Below are 21,755 nucleotides of genomic sequence, written 5' to 3'. Positions count from 1 at the left end.
GGGCCACTGACCCCCCAACACAGTCAAAAATTTTCATATAAGTTTTGACTCCCCTACAACTTAACTACTAATAAATAGCCTACTGTTGACAAGAAGCCTTAATTTTAATATAAATAGTCAATTCACACATATTTTATATGTTTTATATATTACATACTGTATTTTTAATAAAGTAAGCTAGAGAAAAGAAAATGCTATGAAGAAAATCATAAGGAAGAGAAAATACATTTACAGAAATATCTGTATTTATCAAAAAATATCTGCATACAAGTGGAACTGCACAGTTCAAACCTGTATTGTTCAAGGCTCAACTGTACATGTTAATAAACTTCTGTTTGTTTTTCTTGTTAATCTTTTTTTTTTTTTTTTTGGTCCTCAGCTGAGAAGTAGAGGGGTATGGAAAAAGGAGTTACTCCCCCCCTACACTTGCATATCATAAAAATTTTTTAAATGTGTTGAAAGGACAGAAAAATTTTCTTTTCTTCCTTTCTAAATTCTTTGGCTGGTCTAATAATTAAGCTGATGTAAGACAGACTAACAGGAGAAAACCAAAAAAATTCTGTATGTAAGGCAGCTTTATAAAAATATGAGACCTGGGTGCCAAGATGGCTCAGTCGGTTGGGCATCTGTCTTCAGCTCAGGTTGTGGTCTCTGGGTCCTGGGATCAAGCCCCGTGTCTGGCTTTCTGCTCAGTGGGGAGTCTGCTTCTCCCTCTCTCTCTCTCTCTCTCTGTCCCCACTCCTGCTCATGCTCTCTCTCTCAAATAAATAAATAAAATCTTAAAAAAAAATATGAGATCTAAAGGGCAGCTAGGTAATTGAAGCTTATATAACATCCTGAGCTAAGAAAAGGGTGTGGGTCTGGGGATACAAGGAAAGAAAGACAGAGGAGATATTTGGAAGACAAAGTTTGCTCTGTTTCATAGTTTAGTTGGTTAGGTAAAAAGGTATCTCTGGTAATAGCTCTTTTCCTGGTACAGGCCCCCTTTCCAATGTAAATTTAGGCAGTTGAAGGGAGTGGTGGAAAGCTTTTCTGGAATCTGAAGTTTCTTGAAAGTAATCAGCCTAAAATAACCCTTAAGCCAAAGAGCCATATTTTGGGGCAAACAATTCTGTTCCCAATCAGTATGTAAACTGATTAGTCAGGATAGTAGTAATACAATTATAGTTCTTTGCTTAATCTTCATAATTTCCACTTTATTTTTTTATGGCAAAACAAATTAGAATTGGAAATAAACATAGGTTCATTCAGATGGTCTGCCTTTGGGGGATTTTCACAGGGATTTTTAAGGAGTGTTTTGGCGGGGTACCTACAGCCACTTGATGATTTCTTATGAAATGATCATAGTGCTATCTATGTTTTTGCTAATGCAAATTGCCATGTAGCAAACAATTTCTTGCCCCTTCTGCTGCCTTCAAAGAGAAAGGCTAATTTGACCTGCCATCTCATCAGTACCAGCCAAATCAGTCATATCCTGATGTTATGCAAGGGCAGGACTTATGAACAAACCTTGATTTGCACTAAAATTTTCATCCTTTGATCCTTTACCATGTTCCTGCTTCTCACTGTCAAAAACACTCAAAGCCTTGGTTTGGTCAAACTTAAAGCACACAGGGCTAAGCTTGATCCCAAATCCGTAGAAAAGAGCTTTTCCATTTCAGGCACAAGTTCTGCATGTTGCCATTTAATAGTAGATTGCAACTGTCACCAGAGTACTCTTTTTCCTTTTCAGAAACAATTTTAAGGTTTCAATAAAATAACATAATGATACTTTTTTGGTGACAAATGTGCCATAGCTTCTATATTCAAATGAATATTATCCTCAAAAGTAATCACATTGGATGAAAATAAACATTTAAAGTGCTATTACCATAGTTCAAATATTTCTTAAACTTTTATTAAGTTGCTTTCAGAGATAGTTTATCAGCAACACAAAAACACAATAGAACCAATTTCATTACTTCATAGTAACAGGATTAGTCTTTTAGTCCTTTATCCTCTCTACTCATCTTATTATTCTTTTATATGTTTCATCCTTTCAACAATCAATAAATATCAACCATGCATTAGGTCCTGGGGATACCGTGGTGAATATGCCTCTCTCATATTGTCAATTCATATGTGATTGATAAATTGGTTAGTGGCCTGTTAGGTTTAAATGCCATAAGTTACTAATATGGGAATAGGTGGTGGATCATTGGAAACTGTATGCTGTATTTTGAGGACTGCCAACATAATAACAAGTGTTGTAATTATACACTTTGTTGTCAGAAACTTTGTTATTACTGATAGAAATAAAATAGGAGGTAAAGTAATATGTTCGAGAGTCTCAGAAAAGATATCCAGTGATCTCCTTCTCCTTGCCTTCAAGTATGGTATGCTATGACCCTTGAAACAGATACAGTTGATGATTCAACCAACATGTGCTTCCTGCTTTCCTTCCTCTTTCTAAAAAAAGCCCAGATTTTGTTCAGATATCAATCCTCTTTGATGAAGCTGCCCCTATTTCAGGCCACAGGAGATAGATCCTAATTGATCTAAGGTAGTCTTTAAAAAATTTTTTAATTGAAAATACTTTCATTTTATAGATACAATTTACTGTTTTTGTGCTTTAATTTCTGTATTGGTTTTATAAGTGATTAATCTACTACTTTTCTTATGTTTGCATTTACCTGTGAAATTATTTCCTTTACTAATTTTCTTACTCTTAATTATTACCTTTTCTTTCCACTCAAAGAATTCCCTTTAACATTTCTTGTAAGGCTGGTCTAGTGATGATGAACTCCTTTAATTTTTGTTTGTCAGGGAAACAGAAATAGAACAAGAGTGTTCTATTCTGAATGATAGCTTTGCTAGGTAGAGTATTCTTGGTTGCAGATTTTTCCCTTTTAGCAATTTAAATATATCATGGCATTCCCTTCTGGCCTATAGTTTATGCTAAAAAAGTCAGCTGATAGCCTTGTGGAGTTTTCCTTGTATGTAACTGTTTTATTTTCTCTTGCTGCTTTTCACATTCTCTTTATCACTACTTTTTTAGAAAAATATTTTATTTATTTGTCAGAGAGAGAGAGCACAAGCAGGGGGAGAGGCAGAAGGAGAAGCAGGCTCCCCCCTGAGCAGGTAGCCTGATGTGGGACTTGATCCCAAGACCCTGGGATCATGACCTGAGCTGAAGGCAGATGTTTAACTAACTGAGCCACCCAGATGCCCCTCTTTATCACTACATTTATTCATTTTAATTATTATGTGTATTGGTGTAGACCTCCTTGGATTAATTTTGTTGGGGATTCTCTGTGCCTTTTGGATTTGGATGTCTGTTTCCTTCTCCGGATTAGGGATGTTTTCAGCTGTTATTTCTTCAAATAAATTTTCTGCTCCCTTCTTTCTCTCTTCTCCTTCTGGGATGCTTAGAATGCCAGCATAAGTATTCTTGATGATGTCTCTGAGTTCCCTTACCCTATTCTCATTTTTTATTATTCTTTTTGTTTTTGCTGTTCAACTTCATTTGTTTCTTCTATCCTGTCTTCCAGATTGCAGATCTGTTTTTCTGCCTACTCTAATCTGCAATTGATTCCCTTTAGTGTATTTTTTATTTCAGTTATTGAGTTCTTCTTCTCTTATTGGTTCTCTTTTATATTTTCTATTTCTTTGTTAAAGATCTCACTGAGCTCCTCCACTCTTTTCCCAAGTCCTGTAACTATCTATGAATTCTTTATCAGGCATATTGCTTGCCTCTGTTTCATTTAGCTCTTTTGCTGTGGTTTTGTCCTGTTCTTTCATTTGGGACATATTCCTCTGTTTCTTCATTATGCCTAACTCTCTGTTTGTTTCTGTGTATTCGGAAAGTCAGTTACGTCTCCTGATTTGAAAATAGTGGCCTTATGAAGAAGAGGTCCTGTGGTGCCCTGTAGCACGATGTCCCCTGTTCACCAGAGCCTGGCACTTCAGAGGTGTCTCCTATATGGGTTGTATGAGACCTACTACTGTGGTTGAGCCATGTTTTCCTTCAGACCAGTCGTCTGCAATGCCCCACTTTGTTGTGGGCAAGGCTTTGTCCCTGTGCTGTTAAGGGGCCCTTCTGGGTCACCTGTAAGCTTATAGTTTGGAGGTATCAGCAGTCAGACTAGATATCTGATCTCAGCTTGTCTGCTGGGGCTGTGGTTGCATGGAATTACAGAGTGGTCTCCCTGTGCTTTTCCTTAAGAGGCTTTTGTTGGGGGGTGGGGACTGCAGTCAAGCCAGATGCTTCCCTCCCAGTCTTTTAGCTGAGGCTTCAGTCAAACTGGTGTGTGTGTGTGTGTTTGTCTTTCCCTCTCTCCAGGGCTGGAGTCACTTTGGAGTGTCCCTGTCCTTGCTACAGCTGCTTGCAGGATATATCACTGTAGCAGCTACTTAGGAGGGACACCTGCTGAGTGGGGCTGGTTGGACAGGGTGAATCAACATGGGGGTGGGGTGCAAGGTTTTAGCAAAGTATGTGGAAAGTGTTCATGCTGGATCATGCAAGTGTCTGGCTATCTAGGGTATGGGGGTTGGGGGAGAAATGGTCCCCACTAGCACTTTCATTCTTGTGGAAGTCTCCTAAAGATCCATGCCCCTCCAGCACACATCCTGAGATTAGTAATAAATCTCCTTCATGTATACCATAGGCTCTTTTCAAATTGTTGCTTCTGGGTGCCTAGGTGGCTCAGATGGTTAAGCGTCTGCCTTCGGCTCAGGTCATGATCTCAGGGTCCTGGGATCGAGTCCGGCATCGGGCTCCCTGCTCCTTGGGAGCCTGCTTCTCCCTCTGCCTCTCTCTCTGTGTCTCTAATGAATAAATAACTAAAATCTTAAAAAAAAAAAAAACAAAAAAACCAAATTGTTGCTTCTATGTTGTATTTCAGTGGAGTTGTTTGTTATGCTAAGTCTTTAAGGGCCTAAACTCAATTTCTTATTGCCTTCAGGCTTCTCCAGAGCTAAACCTACTGATTTTTAAAGTATTAGGAATTTACCCCCAAAATACAAAAATACTAATTCAAAGAGACACATGCACCCCTGTGTTCATAGCAGCATTATCTACAATAGCCAAACTATGGAAACAGTCCAAGTGTCCATTGACTGATGAATGGATAAAAGAAATGTGGTATGTATATAATGGAATATTACCCTGCCATAAAAAAAGAATGAAATCTTGCCATTTGGAAACTACATGGATGGAGCTAGAGAGTATTATGTTAAGCGAAATAAGTCAGAGAAAGAGAAGTACCATAAGATTTCACTCATATGTGGAATTTAAGAAACAAAACAAGCAAAGCTGAAAAAAGAGAGAAAGAGGCATAAACCAAGACAGAGACTCTTAACTATAGAGAACAGACGGTCACCAGAGGGGAGGTGGTTGGGGGATGGGTGAAATAGGTGATGGAGATTAAGGAGTGAACTTGTTAAGATGAGCACAGGGTGATGTATGGGAGTGTTTTATCACTATATTGTATATCTGAAACCAATATAACAGTGTATGTTAACTAACTGGAAATAAAAACTTAAAAAAAATTTATATATCAATGGACACTCTGTAGAGAGTGAAAGGGCAATCCACAGAATGGGAGGAAACAAGGGATTAATAGAAAGAACTCCTGAAACTCAACAACAAAAATAAAGAGCTCAGTTCAAAAATAGACAATGGACTGGAATAGACATTTCTCCAAAAAAGATAAACAAATGGCTAATGAACACATGAAAAGATGTTCAACATCACTAATGTTTAAGATAAATGCAAATCAAAATCACAATTAGATACTATATCATACTTATTAGCATGGCTATTATTAAAAGAAACAGGAGGGAGGTGAGTGGCGGATGGGCTAAATGAGTATGGGTATTAAGGAGGGCACTTATGATGAGCACTGGGTGTTATATGTAAGTGATGAATCACTAAATTCTACATCTGAAACCAATTTTACCATATATGTTAACTAACTTGAATTTAAATAAAAACTTGACATAAAAAAAGAAACAGAAAATAACAAGTGTTAGTAAGGATGTGGAGATACTGGAACCCTTATGCCTTGCTGGTAGGAATGTAAAATGAGGCAGGTGCTATGAAAAACAGTATAGTAGCTCCTTAAAAATATAAACAAAGAATTATCATATGATCTAGCAATTCTACTTCTGGATATATATCCAAGAGAATTGAAAGCAAGGACTCAAAGATATTTGTACATTAATATTCATAGCAGCATTATTCACAATAGCCAAAAGGTGAAAACAATCCAAGTGTTTATTGATGGATGAATGAATGAACAAAATGTGATATATTCATACAATGGAATATTATTCAGCTTTAAAAAGGAATACAGTTTTAATCTATGCTACAACCTGGATGAACCTTGAAAACATTATGCTAAGTGAAATAAGCCAGATACAAAAGAACAAATACGTGTTATTCCACTTATATAAGGTACCTAAAATATAAAATTCATATGGATAGAAAACAGAATAGTGGTTGCCAGTGACTGGAGGGAAACAGTTATGGGACATTATTATTTAATGGAAGTTACTGTTTAATGTTTGGAAAGGTTTTTTAAACGTTCTGGAGATGGATAATAGTGATGCTTGTACAACAATGTGAATGTACTTAATATCACTGAATTGTATAGTTAAAATTGTTAAAAGGGTTAATTTTATGTTATGTATATTTTAGCACAATAAAAAATATTATCTTAGACCCACTCAGAGACTCCAGGAAAAATACTAAATTTATGCAAGACATGACATGAAGGGAGTTGGGGAAAGTGCACATTTTGCTGGTTCTTTATATATGTTGGTCATACTTCAATAGCATTTTCACACTTACGTGCATGCCCATAAATCCATACAGGTTTTCTCCTTTATAGCAGGCTAAGCCACAAATAAAAGGAACAGAAAATAAAACCCAGGGACCTGGGTAACCTAGGGACAATGTTTGGTGTGAATGGTTATTGTTTTGTTATGTTTGGTTTTGCTTGAATTTCCACACACACACACAATTCACTAGTTGTCTTAATAGAAAGAGGAGAACAATATAAAAAAAATAGGAGCACTCAATTTTCAATCTAGAATGTTGTTGCTTAATTTAGTTTAAAATCTTCTAAAACATACAAAACAATGATCTACTTACTATATCACTCCTCACTACCTTTCTTTTCCATTCATATCAACCTCCTTATGTGTGGGCTTGCCCGGGTGATTAGCAGAATTTGCATGGATATAATTTGCTCTATTACCGAGGAAAATAATTCTGTTAGTTGTCCCCAAAGATTACATTTGTACTCCCTTCCTTTTTTAATTTAAAGCCTACTAATGTTACATATGTGGAGATAATAATACCTACCTTATTAGGTTGTAAGAACCTAATGGGTTAACAGAATGTAAACTATTTAGCATAGTCTGACACACTCATAAATACATAGTAGTTCCCTTCTTATCCTGCTCATGCGTGTTATATTATGTTTATGATGGCCATATGTCTTGGAATTTCCAGTATGGTACCAATATCAGATATGTTGTTTTCTTAACACCATAATATATTTTTATAGACCATAATCCTCAAGTCAGCTTTCAGAATACAGAGAATGTATTCAGATGACATACATTCCTTAAGCAATAATAATAGTTACTAGATTTTGAATATTTATTATGTTAGCCATGTCAGGTGCTCACATACACTATGTCATTTCTTGCAACTTCCCTATGAGGTGGACAGCATTGCTGCCATTTAATAGATGAAGAAATTGAGAGATCAATTAATTTGGCCAGGGTCCACACCTGGTAAGTGGTACAACCAGGTCCCTTGACTCCCTGGCTGGTGCTTTTTCTATTTCCACAAAAATTCATGGTTCTGGTTAATCAACACACATGAAAACACAGCCTTTTTGAAAGTGGTGTTGCTTAAAAAAATACAGGCTACATTTTTTAAAAAGATTATTTATTTGAGAGAGAGCATGAGAGAGCACAAGCAGGGGGAGCCGGGCAGGGTGCCTGACACGGGGCTCGATCCCAGGACCTTGGGATCATGACCTGAGCCAAAGGCAAATGCTTAACCAACGCAGGTGCCCCCAGACTACTTTTTAAGTAGTGCTAAATATTTGATTACTTGTTGCGTTCTGCTGTCTGAATGTGTCCTGAAAAAATTCCTATATTGAAATCCTAATATCTAATGTGATAATAGATGGGGCCTTTGGGAGGTAATTAGGTCATAAGGGTGGAACCCTCATGAATGAGAAGCCTGAGAGAGTTCCCTTGCCCCTTCTGCCATGTGAATATATAATGAGAAGTCTGACTTGGAAGAAGGCCCTCACCCTAACATGCTGTCACCCTGATCTCTGAATTCCAGCCTTTGGAGCTGTGAGAAATAAATGTTGGTTGTTTATAAGCCACCCAGTCTGTAGTATTTTGTTATAGCAGCCCAAATTGACTAAAACATATTTTGAACAAAGGAAGCCAGTACATGATAGAATGATAGAATGATAGAATCATTCCTGTGCAAGAAAAACATTAGGTGCCTCAGTTTTCTTGTCTCTAAATTAGGAATGATTTGCCTCACATGATGTCAAGGACTGACTGGAGAAATTGTTAATATAGAACCTGCAGCTTTGAAGTACAAATCTTCAGAAACATAAAGTCAGAGTAAGATTTCCTGAATAATCAAGCTTATACTTTGAAAAGGGATTGACAAGAAAAAGCTTGATGTTGAAAATGGCTCAGTTATAATCAGTTGTTGAAGTTATTCTGACAATCAAGTACAATGCAGCAGGGCAGATGTTCAGGAAAGGTTAAGGTTTTCTTGACAACTATCAGATTGTTAATATTCCCTGGGAAGTTTTTGTCAATAATGACTGAAGTGCTATAAAACTATTTATTTTTATTTTTATTTATTTATTTGACAGAGAGAAAGACAGCGAGGGAGGGAACACAAGCAGGGGGAGTGGGAGAGGGAGAAGCAGGCTCCCGGCTGAGCAGGGAGCCTGATGTGGGGCTCGAGTCCAGGACCCTAGGACCATGACCCGAGCCGAAGGCAGACGTTTTTTTTTTTTAATGACTGAGCCACCCAGGCGCCCCACTAGAAAACTATTTTTAAACCATCTTTTGAGTTAATTCTATTCTTTCAAAATTCTTTTCTGCTCAAATTTACTGTAATTGCTTAATTAATGGTTATTTGGTGAAGGTTACTGAACATTCTGTTGAAGGAAAAGTTTTGACTCTTTCTGTCAAATAGAATTAAGGATATCAATGAACAGGGAGCTGTTTTGAAAAGATCTGGGCAAATTCTAATGTAAAGGAGGAGTCAGCCCATAAAATATTCACCCAAAGTTACAATTACAAGTGTCTACCTAAAATTATTATTAATATCTATTATAGAACTTTTGTATTTGCAAACTTCATAGCAATTCATTTGTATTGGTTATTCCATATAGCAATTCAACTAAGATCTTCAGTGTCTATCCTTATTCTAAAGGTGAAAGACTTGAGACTAATTATAGGTAGCCAGATTTTTGACCATTCATTAGAAGATAATCATTAATACATATTGATCAGAATCAGAAGAGTTGAAATAGTTATTAAAATCATTAGAATTGATGTATTATATTACTTGCAATTCTATCAAGTAATACTTGATAAGATTTTTGGTATTCCAAGAACATGATGGTGGACAACCTAAAATCAATCAAGCCTCTACACAAAGACATGTCAGAATATTTAGAGAGCCTCTGATATTAAAGTAATTAATGACAACTTCATTTATTGTTACCTTCAGTTGAAGTCATTGGTGTTTATGGAGTCTATTCTCAACTCTACCAGAAATGGGCAGTTACTTTAAATTATATCTTTCAATAAATATATTTTACCCGATGCTTTTCTTATTGGTTGAGGATATTAAAAGTATGGTTATTTTTACTAAGCAGAATAACTGTTTATTAACATGAGTTATAATATTGATTAAATATTAACCTAGGTGTTTCTAAGAACATTATTAATTTTTAAAACTCTTTAGTACAGAGGTAATTATCTTAGAAAGGTAGTTGAGAAAGCAACTTCAATAATGGAATTCTAGTCTCATATCTGTGTCTTAGTGACAGGCACCGTAGTATAGTAGAAAGAAAAATAGACAGATAGAAATAAACCTATAAATGAATTATGTGGATATTTAAGAATAGCCTTGAGACAGACATTGCTTTACTTATAAATGGTCTTATCTCTATACCCCCATCTTTTTTTTTTTTTTTTTTGTCTTATAAATCAGCATGAAAATATCTATTTCCTGGGTTGGAGCTTTTTCTTTTCTTTTTTTTTTTTATTTAAAATTTTTATTTTAATACCAGTTAGTTAACATGAAGTGTTATATTAGTTTCAGGTATACAATAAGCTAATTCAACACTTCCATACCTCACCCTGTGATCATCTCAGCAAGTGCACTCTTTAATCCCCATCACCTATTTCACCCATCCCCCACCCACATCATCTCTGGTAACAATCAGTTTGTTCTCTATAATTAAGAGACTGTTTCCTGATTTGTCTCTATCTCTCTGTCTCTTATTTTTTCCCCGTTTGGTTGTTTTTTTCCCCTAAATTCCACATATGTGTGAAATAATATGGTATTTTTTTCTCTGACTTATTTCGCTTAGCATTACACTGTCTAGCTCCATCCATATTCTTGCAAATGGCAAGATTTCATTCTTTTTATGGCTGAATAATATTCCATTGTGTGTGTGTGTGTGTGTGTGTGTATACCACCTCTTCTTTATCCATTCATCAATCAATGAACACTTGGGCTTCTTCCATATCTGGGCTATTGTAAATAATGCTACAATAAACATAGAAATGCATGTATCCCTTTGAATTAGTGTTCTTCTATTCTTTGGGTAAATGCCCAGTAGTGTGATTGCTGAATCATAAGGTAGTTCTATTTTCAAATTTTTGAGGAACCTCCATAGTGTTTTCGACAGTGGCTACACCAGTTTGCATTCCCACCAACAGTGTACAAGTGTTATTTTTTTTCCACATCCTCATCAACACCTGTTGTTTCTTGTGTTGTTAAATTTAGCCATTCTGACAGGTGTGAGGTGATTTCTCAGTGTAGTTTTGATTTGCATTTCACTGATGATAAGTGACGAGCATCTTTTCATGTACAGGTTGGCCATCTGTGTCTTCTTTTTTATTGAATAAAAAAGAGAATTTAATTAAGGAAAATGTGAAACATACACAAAATTATAGAGAGGAGCATAATCAATTACCCATCAGCAACTATCACCTCATGGCTTTTCTTGTTTAAAAGATACCCTTAGCCATTATCCTCTTTCCCTGATCCTGCCCTCACATGCCCCAACAGATTATTTCAAGGCGAATCCCAGAAAAGCTCTTTCTAAAATCAATCCTACTTTTTTCAAAGTTGTCTATGTTGCCAGCTGTAAATTTCCACAGGGCTTTGAAATATCTGATTAAACCTATATGATAGTTCAAATATGAAAGTAAGAAATAAAATTACACCTGAAAGTTACATAAGTTTTTTTAAAAATAGACCTTTTTTATTGCTAAGTAATCAATCCTTATTTAGCCATTTCTATTTGTTCTTTTTTTTAGTTTTTTAATTCTCCAAATTTTTATTTAAATTCAAGTTAGTTAACATGTGGTGTAGTATTGTTTTCAGGAGTAGAATTTAGTGATTCATCACTTACATATAACACCCAGTGCTAATCACAAGTGCCCTCCTTAATGTCCATCACCCATTTAGCCCATCTCCCCTCAAGCAACCCTCAGTTTGTTCTCTATAGATAAGAGTCTCTTAGGGTTTTCCTCCATCTCTGTTTTTATATTATTTTATTTTTCCTTACCTTCCCCTATATTCATCTGTTTTGTTTTTTAAATTCCACATATGAGTGAAATCATATGATATTTTTCTTTCTCTGACTGACTTATTTCGATAGCATAATACACTCTAGTTAGATCCATGTTGTTGCAAACAGCAAGATTACATTCTTTTTTTTTTTAAGATTTTTTATTTATTTGACAGAGAGAGACACAGAGAGAGAGGGAACACAAGCAGGGGGAGTGGGAGAGGGAGAAGCAGGCTTTCCACTGAGCAGAGAGCCCGCCGCGGGGCTTGATCCCAGGACTCTGGGATCATGACCTGAGCTGAAGGCAGACGCTTAACGACTGAGCCACCCAGGCGCCCCAAGATTACATTCATTTTTATGGCTGAGTAATATTCCATTGTGTGTGTGTGTGTGTGTGTGTGTATATACACACACCATGTTTTCTTTATCCATTGATCAGTTGATGGACACGTGGGCTCTTTCTATAGTTTCACTGTTGTTGATAATCCTGCTATAAACGTCATGGTGCATGTACCACTTGGAATCTGTATTTTTGTATCCTTTGGGTAAATACCTATAGTGCAATCGCTGAGTTGTAGGGTAGCAATATTTTTAACATCTTGAGGAACCTCCATACTGTTTTCCATAGTGACTGCACGTATTTGCATTCCCACCAACAGTCCAAGAGGATTCCCCTTTCACTGCATCTTTACCAATATCTGTTGTATCCTGTATTGTTAATTTTAACCATTCTGACAGGTGTGAGATGATATCTCATTGTGCTTTTGATTTGCTGATTTTGTGCTCCACTGTTATGCCATTTTCCAGTAGCCACCTTCTGGAGGCTCCCTCCCCCCACAGTTTATCTTCTGATATATCCCCTTAAAATCACTTCTCACTTCCCACTTTGCAAAAAGTGGTCGGTTTTCTATTTGTAGAATTGTAGCAATTCTTTTCTTAGATCTCAGGTTGAATTCACAGGTATTCAGGATGATTTGATAGATATCTAGCTGAATTCAAGGGACCAGACGAAATGAAGACTCCTTACTCTTCTGCCATCTTCCCTCCTCTTCCCATCCATTTTAAATTTATTTTTGTGTATGGTGTAAGAAAGTGGTCCAGTTTCATTCTTCGTTTTGTTGTCCAGTTTTCCCAGCACCATTTGTTGAAGAGACTGTCTGTTTTCCTTTGGACATTCTTTCCCGCTTTGCCCAAGATTAGTTGACCATAATGTTGAGGGTCCATTTCTGGGTTCTCTATTCCGTTCCATTGATCTTTGTATCTGCTTTTCTGTCAGTACCATACTGTCTTGATGATTACAGCTATGTAATACAGCTTGAAGCCCGGAATTGTGATGCCCCCCAACTTTGGTTTTCTTTTTCAACATTACTTTGGTTGTTCAGAGTCTTTTCTGGTTCCGCACACATTTTTGAATTGTTTTTTCTAGCTCTGCAAAAATGCTGGTGGTATTTTCATAGTGATGCATTGGATGTGTGGATTGCTTAGACATTTTAACAATATTTATTCTTCCAATCCAGGAGCCTGGGATGCTTTTCCATTTCTTTGTTTTCCTCAATTTCTGTCATAAGTTTTTTATAGTTTTCAGAGTAGAGACTTTTTACTGCTTTGGTTAGGTTTATTCCTAGATATCTTATGGTTTTTGGTACAATTGTAAATGGGATCAATTTCATGATTTTTTTTCCTGCTGCTTCATTATGGGTGTATAGAAATGCAACTGTAGGTTGATTTTATAATCTGCAACTTTGCTGAATTCATGTATAAGTTCTAGCAATTTTTGTTGGAGTCTTTCAGGTTTTCTACATATAATACCATGTCATCTGTGAAGAATGAGTGTTTGACTTCTTCCTTGCTGATTTGGATGCTTTTTATAAATCCATTTGTTGTCTGATTGCTGGAGCTAGGACTTCCAGTACTATGTTGAACAGTGGTGAGAGTGGATATCCCTATCATGTTTCTGAACTTAGGGGAAAAGCCCTCAGTTTTTCTCCCATTGAGGATGATATTAGTTGTGGGACTATCAAATATGACCTTTATGATGTTGATGTATATTCCTTGTGTCCCTACTTTCTTGAAGGTTTTTATAAAGAAAATATCCTGTAATTTGTTAAATGCTTTTCTGCGTCTATTGAGAGGATTATACGGTTCTTATCTTTTCTTTTATTATTGTGGTGTATCACATTGATTGATTTGTGGATACTGAACAAAACCTGCATCCCAGGAATAAATCCCACTTTGTCATGATGGATAGTTTTGTTAATCTACTGTTGGATTAATTTACTGGTATCTTGTTGAGAATTTTTGCATTTATGTTCATCAGGGATATTGGTCTGTAATTCTTTTTAGTGGGGTCCCTGTCTAGTTTTGGGTGAAGTTAATGCTGGCCTCATAGAATGAGCTTGGGAATTTTCCTTCCATTTCTATTTTTTGGAAGAGTTTCAGAAGTATACCTATTAACTCTTCTTTAAATATTTCATAGAAATCCCTTGGGAAGCCATTTGGCCCTGGACTCTTGTTTGTTAGGAGATTTTTGATTAGTGATTCAATTTATTTTCTGGTTATGGGTCTGTTCAAATTTTCTACTTCTTTCTGTTTCAGTTTTGGTCATTTATGTGTTTCTAGAAATTTATCCATTTCTTCCAGATTGCCCAATTTGTTGGCATATAATTGCTCATAATTTTCTTATAATTGTTTGTATTTCTGTGTTGGTTGTGATCTCTTTCATTCATGATTTTATTTATTTGAGTCCTCTCTCTTTACTATGTCTGGCTAGGGGTTTATCAATTTTGTTAATTCTTTCAAAGAACTGGTTCCTAGTTTTGTTGATCTATTCTACTGTTTATTTTGATTTCTATATCATGGATTTCTGCTCTAATCTTTATTATTTCCCTTCTGGTGCTGCTTTTAGGCTTTTTTTTGCTGTTCTTTTTCTAGCTCCTTTAGGTGTAAGTTTAGGTTGTGTATTTGAGACTTTTCTTGCTTGAGGAAGACTTGCATTGCTATATATTTCCCTCTTATGAGTGCCTTTGCTGCATCCCAGAGGTATTGCACTGTTGCGTTTTCATTTTCAATTGCTTCCATGTATTTTTTAATTTCTTCTTTAATTTCCTGTTTAACCCATTCATTGTTATTAGTATGTTCATTAACCTCCCTGTAATAGTAGTTTTTCCAAATTTTTTGTTGTGGATGACTTCACATTTCATAGTGTTGTGGTCTGAACATATGAATGGTATGATCTCAATCTTTTTTACTGGTTGAGGCCTGATTTGTGACCCAGTATGTGATCTATTCTGGAGAATGCTCCATGTGCACTGAAAAAGAATGTATATTCTGTTTCTTTAGGATGAAATGTTCTAAATATATCTGTTAAGTCCATCTGGTCCAGAGTGTCATTCAAAGCCCTGGTTTCCTTGTTGATCTTCTGCTTAGATGATCTGTCCATTGCTGTAATGGGGTGTTAAATCCCCCTCCTATTATTGTATTGTTATCAATATGCTTTTTTAAGTTTTTGATTTTTATGTTTGTCTGTTCTCAGTTTGGGGGCATAAATATTTACAATTGCTAGATTTCTTGTAAGATAGACCCCTTTATTTTGATATAGTGCCCTTCTTCTCTTATTATAGTCTTTGGTTTAAAATCTATTCGTCCTATGTAAGTATGGCTACTCCAGCTTTCTTTTGATGCCCATTGGCATGATATATCCTTCTCTACCTCTTCACTTTCAATCTGGAGATGTTTTTGAGTCTAAGATGAGTCTCTTTTAAACAGCATATGGTTGGGTTTTGTATTTTTTTTTATCCATTCTGATACCCTATGTCTTTTTATTGGAGCCTTTAGTCCATTTACATTCAGAGTAATTATTGATAGATGTGAATTTAGTGCAATTGTGTTACCTGTAAAGTCGCTGTTCCTGCAGGTTGTGTTTATTCCTTTCTAGTCTTTGTTGCTTTTGGTATCTCTTCCCCACTCTCAAAGATTCTCCTTTAATATTTCTTTCAGAGCTGGGTTAGTGTTCATGAACTCCTTTAGTTTTTACTTGTCTGGAAACTCTTTATCTCTCTTTCTATTCTGAATGACAGCCTTGCTGGATAAAGTATTCTTGGCTGCATATTTTTCCCATTTAGCAAGTTGAATGTATCATGCCACTGCTTTCTGGCTTGCCACATTTCTGTGGACAGGTCTGCTGCTAACCTTATTATCTACACTTATAGGTTAAGGACCTTTTGTCTGTAGCTGTGTTCAGAATGCTCTCTTTCTCTTTGTATTTTGCAATTTCAATATGAAATGTCTTGATGTTGACCTGTTTTTGTTGATTTTTAAGGGAATTCTCTGTACCTTTTGGATTTGAATGCTTGTTTCCTTCCCCAGATTAGGCAAGTTCTAAGCTATAGTTTGGTCAAATAAACCTTCTGCCTCCTTTCCCCACTCTTCCTCTTCTATGATATGGATATTATTGTGCTTTATGGAATCACTGAGTTTCCTATGTCTATATTCATGATCTAATATTTTTCTTTCCCTCTTCTTTCAGCTTCATTATTTTGCATAATTTTAACTTCTATATCACTTATTTGTTCCTCTGATTCTTCCATCCTCATTGTGATTATATACAGTAGGTTTTGCATTTCAGTTATAGCATTTTATCTTTCAGCTTAACTAGTTTTTGGTTCTTTTATCTGTGCAGCAAGGTTTTTCTGGTGTCTTCTATGCTTTTCTCAAACCCTGCTAGTATTCTTATGACTGCTGTTCTAAATTCTTGTTCTGATATATTGCTTATATCTGTTTTGAGCAAATTCTTGGCTGTGGTTTCTTCTTGATCTTTCTTTTCAGGAGAATGCCTCCCTTTTGTCTTTTTGTATAGGTTTCTGTCTTTTGTGTTTTATGTTCTGTCTTTTGTGTTTTATGAAGGCTTATTATGTTTCATGCTCCTGAGAGTAATGCTATATTAAGAAGGGGTCCTACACTGTCCAAGGCCTGGTACTTCAGGATGTGTTTCTGGTGTATGCTGTGTGCACTCTGTTGCTCTTTCCCGCAGGTAGTCTTCTACAGAGTTCCTCCTTGCTTGCAGTGGGGAGTGTTTGGACCTTTAATTAGGTGTGCTTTAATTTGTTAAAATATACCTGGGGAAAAAAGCCTGATCCAAAAAAGAGAAAGGGAAAAGGAATTAAAAAGAAACATACAGACAAAGTAAAAACTATAAGCCTGATTCCAAACAAATAGAATAAATAAAGAAAAAAGAAGCCTGATCCAAATAAAGAGAAAAGAAAGTGAAAAAATAAACAAACAAGTAAAAAATAGTAAGTCTGATTCCAAAGGGGGAGGGGGGATCCTGGTCTTATTTCCACCAGAACTGAAGAGGACACTATGATCAGCAGACTTGATGCCTGCAGGAAGCCTACACTGGTCCTCTGGGGGAGAGGCCTGCTATGTTGGCTCACAGTCAGACCTGTCCTATTAAAATGCCCCTGCAGGGTGCAGGGGGATAGGTTTTGATGTAAGCAGCTCTAGCCTCTCCTGGGGGCTCTGTGTTGCTCACTGAAGTCCAACCATGCTAATGGGTGGGGAGAAGATGATGTCACCCCACTCCCTGGTCCCCAGGGAAGGGACCTTGCACCCATTTCTGTCCAGGAAGCCCTTATAGAAAAGCGAACAATCTCCAGTCTTGTGTTCTAGGCTTCGGTCAGATTCTGGCCCTCAACCTGCCTGTGCTAGGGTCATTGGCATGCCTAGCATCACAGTTCTCTTGTGTTTTATCTCTGGCATACAGCTGGGATTCAAAACTCTTAAAAGGACCTGGCAAAGTGCAGACTCACTCCCCTCCTCTGAAGGAGAGCCTTGCAGCACTGTGTCTGGTGCGATTTTGTCCCAGAAAAGCAGTCACAATGCTATGCATTTGCTTGGAGTTTATTTTGAAACACAACAAAAAGCTGTGACCATGTTATCTGCTCTTTGGGTGCACGTCTGTCCCTTGTTGATGAACAGCCATCAGTAGAACTGGCAAGTTTTTTATCCTTGGAGATGCAATGTACATTTCTCCAAATGTACTCCAGGAAGAGGAACGTTCTCTCTCAGTGCAACCCAGGGGATCCCTACACCATGCTGTCCACTGTCTGCTCCTGGGCTTCTGCTGTCCTTCTCCCCAGGAGCACTGCTGCCCACCTGGATTGACTCTGAGGAATGGCGTGGACTTCTAAAACCTCAGAATTTGAGCTCCACCATTTGTAAAAACTTGTGATAGTCATTTCCTCTCGATTCCCCAGTCAGTGGTTTTGGAGGAGTGTTTTTCTTGCTTAAATCTAGTGCGCTGCTCTCTTCCCTGCCCCTTTCTCTCTCTGTGAAAAAGGCTCCCTCCTCTCTGTGGCACCATGGCTTTTCTCTCCCCTAATTCACATCTCTACACCTCATACCTGCCATGTTCTCTCCCTTGAATTATGCAGATTGTTCTCTTAATGCTCAGATCGATTTCCTAAATATTCAAAATTATTTGATGTTGATCTAGCTGTGTTCGAGGAGTAAGGCAAACCCAGGATCACCCTATTACTCTAGAGTCTTACCTTCCTCCCCCATCTGTATGTCTTCTTTGGAAAAAATGTCTATTCATGTCTTCTGCCCATTTTTAAGTGGATTATTTGGGTTTTGGGTGTTGATTTGTATGTTTTTTATATATTTTAGGTACTAACTTTTTATCTGATGTCATTTGCAAATATCTTCTCCAATTCTGTAGGTTGCCTTTTAGTTTTGTTGATTATTTTTTTCACTGTGCAGAAGCCTTTTATTTTGATATAGTCACAATAGTTTATTTGTCCTTTGTTTCCCTTTCCTCAAGAGACATATCTAGAAAAAAAATTATTAAACTGTTTAAAGCAAATATTGTTAAAACTACAAGGATAAATGTATACAAAACAAAAATCATAGCAGAACACTTTTCAGCCCATTAAACTAAAAATAAAGAGTGACACTGAAGGATTTACTAATGAATATAATGTATACCATTAAAGAGATCACATATTATTTTCAACCGTGTATTGAACATTTATTTTTAAATATAGTGATCACATATTAAGTGATAAAGAAAACTTCAGTAAATTCCAAAGAGTGTAAATCATACAATCAATATTCTCTGATCTCAATACAGTAAAGCTAGAAATGAATAACAAAAGGATAAGCCATGAAAAATATATAGCTACTTGGAAATTAAATTAGATCTTGTGCATAGCTGTTGGATCAAAAAGAAAGTGAAAACTATGATTTCAGACTGTTTTGAAAGCAACCATAAAGATAACATTACTTGTAAAAACTTATTGGAAATGGTAGTTAAAGATTTTCTTATTAAATGAAAAAGAATAAAAATAAACTAAGCGATAAGGTTTTGGAATATAGGTGAGGTTTGGTGGGGTGAGGTCTGGAGCTGATGACCAAGAAAGAATTCTTGAGATATCTTTGGTGCAAAATGGTGGTTTATTAAAGCACAGGGACAGGACCTGTGGGCAGAAAGAGCTGCTGCCCTGGGGTTGTGAGGGGTGGCTGCTTATATACTATGGGGTTGGGGGAGATGAGGAAAAGGGAGGTTTTAAAAGGATTTTCATATGTTAAAGTAGACTCACAGGATACCAGAGGCCTTGCCATTGTCAAGTTAAGGTCGTTTTTCCCTCTAGCAAGACATTAACATGAAGATAGTTGGGAGTTTTCTGGAGGAATAGTACACTCTGCCAGCTTCAAGTATCTGTCAATGGGCTGCAGGTTATAAGGACATTTAATTCTATCTACATTTCCTTCTGGAAGCTAGGTTATTGATAGAAATGCTTTGTTCTTATAGATTGCTAAGACATTTGTAAACTGAGGGAGACTCATGTTTTGCAGGATTGAGATTTCTATAAGTTAACTATTTGTTTTTCCTTTCCTTAGCTTTAGGGCAGCCAGGAGTGTCTGAGGAATGTCACATATATCCCGGGGGGGGGGGGGGGGTTGTGGAGTGTCAACTCCTGCTTTGTACTCAGCTTGCCTTTAGTTCCCTCATCACTATGCATTCAATTCAGCAGTCTATAAGAAGGGTTACAAAATAAGCCCAAGTATAGCAAAGGGAAGGAATTAATAATGATAGAAGTCATAATTAAAAGAATTAGAAAACTATAGACTCAAGAAATAAATCTAAGAACTAATTCTTTGTAATTTCTGATAATTTTAATCAAGAAAGAAGAGGTACAATTCAAATTTATATTAGAAATAAGAATGGTAACATATCACCAGATACTGAAGAGATTAAAAAAAGATAAAGCAGGACAAACTTGTACTCCAAAATGTTAAAAGGTATTAGCTAAAAGATTTTAAAAAGTGTAACATGAGAATAGACAGTGTCATAAATTGAACAGAAAAGCTAGAAACAGAACTGTATAAGAAATTAAAATATAATATTTATGATTTCAAACCAATGTGGAAAGGATAAATTAATATATGGTTTTATGACCACTGGTTAATTCTAATAAAATTAAATTAAGTCCCTGCATCATACCAAAATCAATTCAAAGTTAAATATGTATTAAAATTGAAGAAAAGAATACAAATAATGCTGGAAAGAATATGTGAGTGTTTATATAATTAGGGAATGAAGAAGGTCTTTATAAGTATGACACCAAAGCCAGATACTGTATAGGAAACCACTGGTATATCTACTACAAAAAATTAAAGTTTTTATATATTAATAATTACCATAGCCAAAATTAAAATGCAAGCTACACACTTGGAAAAAAATTACAGCATATATAATAAAAGATTGATATTCCTCTGTAAAAATATAATTTCAGTCTTAGAGAAAAGCTCCAAGAATAGTACACAGAATTTCTGTTTGTCCTTCATCCAGATATTCTAAATGTCTATATTTTCTCTATTTATTTGCTTTATTCTCTTTCTCCCTATCTTCTCCCTTCCTTCTCTACCCAAATTCTCTCTTTCTCTATTCCCCTCCTCTGTCTGTCTACACACACACACACACACACACACACACACCCCATTTTATTTTTCCTGAACTATTTGAGAATGATTTTCAAGCATGACTCCCCTTTACCTCTAAACACTTTAGTGTATGTTTCCAAAAAACAAGGAATTCTCATACATAATCACAGCACACTCATCAAAATTAATAACTTGACATTGATAGAATGTTATTATCTAGTATACAGAGCTTATTGAACTTTTGCCAATTGTCTAAATAATGTCCTTTATAACAAAAGAAAATTCAGCATGATGTGGTGTTTTCAGTTGTAATGTCTCTTTGGTCTTCTTTTATCTGAAAAATTTCCCAAGCCTTTTTTTTTCCACTCACAACATTGATGTTTTCGAAGTGTACAGGCCTGTAATTTTGTAGAATGTCTCTCAATTCGGGTTTATATATTTCTCATGATCAGTTTCATATTAAACACTTCTTGCAGGAATACCACAGAAGCAATTCTGAATTTTTAGTGCATCATATCAAGAGGGTGCATGCTGTTGCTTAGTCCCATTATTGGAAATATTTAATTGCATCATTTGGTTAAAACGGTGTTGTAGGGAAAGAAAAATAATTATCCCTTCATCTTTCTAGCTTCTTGCTTGAGACCATCTTGCAATAAAAGATTAACAGGGGAAAAACAAACAGAATTTGAATAACATGTATACCTCCTGTATACATGGCAGATACCCAGGAAAAGCTGTAACTCCTCAAAATGGCCCAAGCCACCTCCTTAAATACTATCTCCAGCTTAAGACAAAAGATGTCAGGTGGTGGGGAGGGGATAGGAAGCCAGTTATGGGAGGTTACCAGGAAAAGCCCAGATAACAAGGATATGGTTTAGATGATCTGTCCATTTCAGTGAGGGGGGTGTTAAAGTCCCCTACTATTATTGTATTGTTGTTGATGTGTTTCTTTCATTTTGTTAT

Source organism: Mirounga angustirostris, unplaced genomic scaffold (assembly GCF_029215605.1).
Source record: "Mirounga angustirostris isolate CCGP_5_RB_7025 unplaced genomic scaffold, mMirAng1.0.hap1 SCAF_11, whole genome shotgun sequence".
In the NCBI taxonomy this organism is placed as follows: Eukaryota; Metazoa; Chordata; class Mammalia; order Carnivora; family Phocidae; genus Mirounga; species Mirounga angustirostris.
The sequence above is the reverse complement of the archived record's forward strand: the minus strand, read 5'-3'. Positions refer to the sequence as shown.